The sequence below is a fragment of the Mus pahari genome, chromosome 5 (genome assembly GCF_900095145.1).
Source record: "Mus pahari chromosome 5, PAHARI_EIJ_v1.1, whole genome shotgun sequence".
NCBI classification, from domain to species: domain Eukaryota; kingdom Metazoa; phylum Chordata; class Mammalia; order Rodentia; family Muridae; genus Mus; species Mus pahari.
Window position 1 is genome coordinate 40,143,234 of NC_034594.1, and position 6,388 is coordinate 40,149,621.

The 6,388-nt window shown below is 42.5% G+C and overlaps 1 pseudogene; it reads right to left on the bottom strand.

Annotated features, from left to right (window-relative positions):
* Positions 1–3,931: 3,931 nt before the first annotated feature.
* LOC110321929 lies at positions 3,932–6,022 on the bottom strand (annotated as a pseudogene).
* Positions 6,023–6,388: the final 366 nt, after the last annotated feature.

A 6,388-nucleotide genomic window follows, 5' to 3' on the forward strand; every position in this document is an offset into this window, starting at 1 on the left:
AGAACACACAGCCAGGCATAGACAAGGTCACATGTAAGTACAGGGACAGGTACAAAGACAGAGACAGCCACCCTATCACGCATCAGCATTCAAGAGACTAAACTTGATTGTGCTCTCAGGATGGCTTGCAGAGGGAGAACTGCAGCCCTGTGCTCAGTTTTGGGTTCAATACAAGATCTGTAAGGGCTGAGGCTGCCTTTAATTGACAATACTTCCAATTTAACATGCATTCGCCTTTGAGAGTGCCCGGGCATCCCTTTGAGTGCAGCGGGCAGCCAAGAATACTCACCAAGGCATGCTCCCAACTCTCTTTGACTGTCTTTGACTGTCTTTGAGCATTGTTTATGAGTCTGAAAGGGTTTCTGTTGGGGGCTAGAATTCACAAGCAAGAAGAGTCGAATACAAGAGACATCCATTAAAAAAAAAAAAAAGCCTGTTATTGACTTTGCCATATCATTTCATATTTTGCAGAGTTATAAATTCTCAAAACCAAGTCAGGACAATGCCACTCCTCAAGCCCTCAACCGCGCTTCACTGGCAGAACAGTGAACCAGGCTGGCTCTGCCCGAAATTTCCTCCATATCTGCTTCACACGCTAAGCGAGGGTATGGCTTTTCCTTGCCCTCTCACTGGACTTTCAAGCTAGAAGTAAATATTAGACTCGTTAAAAGGTCGAGTTAAGCAAAGTAGCGTCTAGTTGTTCGCGCATTCATCCAGCAGGTAGCGTATTTGCTGCTCCAGTGTGTACCAAACTGCTTTCAAGAGGAAACGGAAACGCCGCAGGAATAAAGCAGCTGATGATCCATCCTCAAAAGGTTAATGTCCTAGCTGGCTGGAAATAAAATTGTGGCGTTTCAGTGTCTGTGTGACAAGGAAAGCTACGAGGCTGGTGAAGAGCGCCAAGGATATAAAATTAGATGGAGATGTTTGAGATCTGCAGGGAGTGTCCTGCGGCCAAGGAGATAACATAAAAACTGCAAGAGGAGCGGGCAATGGTGGGGCAAATGCAGGAGAGGGAAGGGCTCTGCAGGCAAAGCGAAGACTTTCAAAGAAAACAGACAGAATGTACACCAGACAGAATGGACGGTGTCCAGCCTCTGAATTTACTTAAAAGGAAGCCATTCTTGATTCTGGAAAAAAAAAAAAGTAATTTTGACTGAAGGATGAGGAGAAGGGACCCAACTAAAGTGTGTTCAAGGAAGCGAGAGAAAAGAGACTTAACTAGGGAAATAAAGTCTCACTTAAGCAGTGCTCTGAATAGCATACTGCCTGAGATTGTTGCTTTGGTTTAAGTCTTCTTCACCTATTTTGTAATACTGAAAGTTATGTCTACAATAAGAAGTTACAGTTTATTACAGAAAAAGAGAGCCTTCAACAGTGTCACCAAGTATCCCTCCTGTAACCTAAATTTTAGAGGAAAATTATGTTAACAAGTTACAAATTTTACACTGTGACAAAGACAAAAATACCAATTGACCAATAAAAAGAAACCTTATTTCTGATTGATTATTCAAGTAACATCACTGGGGGTTGGGGTGGAGGGGTCTTGGAATCTGAGCCCCCCCCCCCCCCCTGAGTTCTTTCTTGCTCTGCCTTGCTCAGCTCTTGGCTTCCATCTTGTGGTCTAAGAGGGAGGCTTTGGCTCCCACTGTGCTTTTCTTAGGGACAAGCAGGGACAGAAAGAGAGAGGAGGCTAGTGTCTAGACTTACCTCTTAAAAAAAACCTTTTTATTGACTTTTTTCTGAATTCACATCATGAACCCCAATCCTACTCATCTCCGAGTCCATTAACATCCTCCCATCTCCCTCGCAACTCTCCTCCCAAAAGAAAACAAAAAAATAAAATAAACATCATCAAAAATGTCTTGCTGCTGCTGCGGAAGCTTCAGTGTGTCTCGGTGTGTCCCAAACATACACCCTTTTCCCCAACAGCTTTACTTGTGAATGTTCACTGCAGTGAGTCATTAAGTCTTAGTCCATTGGAGGCCTCTGACTTCTGTTACACTGTAGCCTTGTCTTTTTTTAGGGTATGAATAGTAAGCTGCACATTCCCGTCCCTTCCCTCCTCCCTTCTTGTTGGCTAGAATCTAATCATAGAGCTTCGCCTATCTGTAAAGGTGACCAAGGAATGTAGTTTGGATCACACAGTTCAGTGTCTAGCTAATTTTTTTTTCTAAAAGAGAACCAAAAGAATATATATTGTAGTGACAATTATCAATGTCTGCCACCAGGAACCTTTGAAAGTAACTGAACTATGACTATGGAGAAAAAAAAATTTTTTAATAGTTACCTTGAACATAATTATACTTAAACATCAAATATAACTATGGAGTTTCATTATTTCATTATTTTCTGTGAGGTGAGAAGGTGAGAAGAGTAACTACAGCGTGATGGTAGACATTCAGGATGATGGATACACCTTAAGGTGTTAGAAAAACAAGGTCAGGCCAGACATATCTGTGGAAAGAGATTCTTTCCACAGGGCAAAAAAAAAAAAAAGTCAATGAAATAGAAATGGGAAAAAGACAATAAAAATCCATGAAACAAATAATTTATTCTTAAAAAAGGTAAAGTAAAAAATGATAATCCAAATTAACCAAAAGAAACAGAGAGAAGACCCAAATTAATAATATTTGAGATAGAGACATTACAGTAGATACCAATAACAACTTTAAGGATAAACCTTAAAAACCTGTATTAAAAGAAATGGATAAGCTTTTCCATTGTATGTGATGTACCCAAAGTAAACCAAGATGAGAAAAACAGTTTAAATAGAGTTACAACAAGAAATAAGATTGAAGCTATAATGAAAAGTATGTCAGTGAACAAAAGTCTGGTGGATCTAGATGGAGATTTACAACTGAGTTCTATCAGGCCTCCAAGAAACCAAAGCAAGAGATGTCCTGGAACTCACTCTGTAGACCAGGCTGGCCTTGAACTCATAGATCTGCCTGTCTCTGCCTCCTGAGTTCTGGGATTAAAGGCATGTGCCATCATGACTCTGCTAGGTAGCTAGGTAGCTAGGTAGCTACGGTTTCTTTAATCACTTCATCACATGGAGAAGGAAAGAATGCTTCCAAACTCTCTGAGCTAAGCATCAAGAAAACAAACAGCCCAGTAATAAAAGGGCTGTAGATCTGAACAGAGTTCTCAAGAGAAGAAATACACATGGCTAATTAACCTTTTAAAAAGTTATCCTTAAGGAAAATGCAAATTAAAACTACTTTGAGATTCCAGCTCACCCATGCCAGAATGAGCAGCATCAAGAAATCAGATGATAGCAAATGCCAGAGAGAATGTGGGCACAGAGGAGCCTTTCTCTATGCACTATTGGCGAGAATGTGAACAGGTGCAGGCGTGGTGGAAATCAGCGGGGAGGTCTCTCAGGACTACAGCAGAACTATGATAGGACCCAGCTCCATCAGTCCTGGGCAAAGGAAATCTATATCCCCCTTCAGACATACCTCTTCATCCATGTTCCTTTCTTCTGTATCCACAATAGCTAGGAAATGAATGAGCCTAGATGTCCACGAATTGATGACTAGATAACAAAATGTGGTACATATGCACAATAGCGTTTTGAAATTTTCAGGAAAACGGCTAGAATTGGAAAATGTTACATCTAGTGAGGAAAACTGGGCCCTGAAAGACAAACATCACCTGTTCTCTTTCCTTAGATTTTAGCTTCAAAAGTTTACATTTGTTTGTTGTTGTTGTTTTTTTCATCTCCAACGGATTTATTTTTAAAGGAATGACCTAAGGGAGAAAAAATGGGGGTACAGAAGTACAGACTAGAAAATAAATACAAATGTAAGCTGTTTAATTTTATAACCACAGGCTTGTTCAGAGAATGAGGCCCTGTACACAACACAACGAATTCAGAAGAGGTAGCAAAGCTGAAGATCCAGTCTCTGGCATTTGGAACTTAGGATGCAGTCCTTGTTTCTGGATGGATCATTGGGTGTTTGGCACAGTCCATGCTTTTAACCAGATTTGAACAGAAGAATGGCCACCTGACCCAGGTAGAAGTAGATGAAGTAGATGTTTGGTTTTGTGTGCCATGTAACTATTGAAGTTTTGGCCTGTAAGGCAGTGCCAAGTAGGGTTGTACTTCTTGTCAAACTCCTTCTTGATATGGGTGGCAATATTCTTCTCTATGTTGTACTTCTCCAACACCTGAGTAGCGCACTCCACCAAGTCCTGTTGCATTTCTTCCGTCATGTCTGCATTTTTGATCACTGCCTTCCGGTCACATGGTTACTGTGGAGCAGAGGCCAGCCGGCTGCTGCAGCGAGCTCCTAGGAAAGGTGCTGGCGCCGCTCAAGCAGCAGAGGACAGCTGGTTGTGACCAAAGCTGTGGCGCATCTCACATTTGTATATTTAATTTGGAATATCGATAGAGGCGAGTAAGCTAGACGGGGCCCGTAGGGGAATGGAATGCCTTAAGACACTGGCAAGAGTAGAGTAGAGATGCTATAAAACAACATGGGGAAATACTGGTGATATAAAGGTTTAAGTAGTGTTAGGGATGGGAGATGGGGAGATAGGGTGGTGGAGTGGAGAGGGTTAACCAAAATAAAGGGTGTATTTTGAAAAAGCCACACATAAATTTATTACCTTGTAAGTCACTTAAAAATACATTAAAAAAAAAAAGATTTTGAAGGGGGATATCCTGCATGATTGGATAACATTGCTTCTATAGATTACTCAATTAAAAAAAAAAAAAAACCAAAAACAAAAACAGTGGTAGGTATAGGTTTCCTCCTATGAGATGCTTGTTCAGGTGACCCCAGATGGAGGTACGGCTCCATACTGCTCTTGGTTGCCCATCAGAACTAAATGATAAAGTGTGCTGACGATGCCACACACTATGGTAGATGGGTAGGGGCTGTGCAGGTTGCTGGATGAGAAAGTCGTCAACACTCTTAAGCAGCTGTGAACGCCGCTACCTACAACATCAATCTGTCAGGAAGAAGTCCCCACTGACGCTACAGTGGAATGACTCTTACAGGGGTAACCAGTCACTTTCCAGTTAGATTTGAGACTTACTCTACACAGGGGAACTCCATGCGTGGCACTGTAAACCTGTTCACAAACCCATGGCTGAGGGTTTTAATAAATAAAATTTGAAAATTTATATACTGCAATATCGACTACTTAGCCAAGATTTAATTCTTCATGTAAAATTAAGTATGCAAAACCCATATTTGCTAACACAACTTTTCTTTCTTCTTTAATAATAAATGATAAAATTATATGAATATCAAAGAACTGTCTTAAATAAGAATCTTTATGATTTTATTAGTAAAAGTTTGGCTTGTAAACCTGTTCTATTAACTTATATACTCATGGCTGCATAAAAATTTCTCAGGGGTCGAAAACAGGAAAAGATTAAGAAGTCTACAAAATATCTGGGGCCATTTGCCGGAACCCCAAACTCCGACCGGCAGAGGGAGGGGGGGGCGACACGAATGCCAAGGAAGGTTTTCAGCAGTTTTCGTCTTTATCTCAGGGCTCGTCCAGTTTCTTTTCCATTGGTCCTCTGATCTTATCCCCCCCCCTCCTGGATCCAATCAGCGTTCAGCACTCTCTGAACACTAGTGGTGCATGCAGGCAGGGCGCTTGGTGATAGGCCAATGACTCATCAGTCAGGCAGCACAGGATCGTACAAGTGCTCAGGCTCAGGTTCTTGGTAAACAGGGATCACAGGGCTTGGGAGCTGGACTGGATCTGGAAGCATCCTCCTGCTGGCCGGCTTTCATGGTGCCTGAAGGTGTTGTTCAGGTTTCTGGGAGAACTGACATCACTGGTCTTAACAGCCATTCGTGGATCCTGCAATAGTACCGTAACTGTTATAGGAGTAACCAATCACCATCCGTTGGATTTGAGGCCTGCTCTGCAGGAAGACTTCATGGCTGATACTGTCACCTGGATCAAAAGCCCCTTGCCAGTGAGGTCCCAGGTTCTGGTGGAGAGAAGGCTGCTGCTCTTTTTCTGAAGGAGCATGATGTACCTGTTCCATTGCGTTCTACATAGGCTTGTTTACCCCCGTAGATTAGCACTGCTTTCAGCTTTGCTCAGAGATGTTTCTCTTTGCGGTGGGCGGTGGTTACTGCAGAGACACATACCTGGCTAAAGAGATGAGAATAAGTGACTGTTGAGTGCCCATTCCTAAATGGAACATCTATTTCACAACCTCCAAGGTGTGAGGACCATCCTGGGAAACGAAGCAGGAAGAATGTCGGAGCCTGAGGAAGAGGAGAGTGCCACCACGGGAACTTTCAGAAGCGCTTGCTCTTTACCTATACAATTCCAGCACAAGACAGGGCCCATGATGGTCCAGTGGGGAGGGAGGGGCTCAGGCGGTCCCGCCCCTCTCTGAGGATTT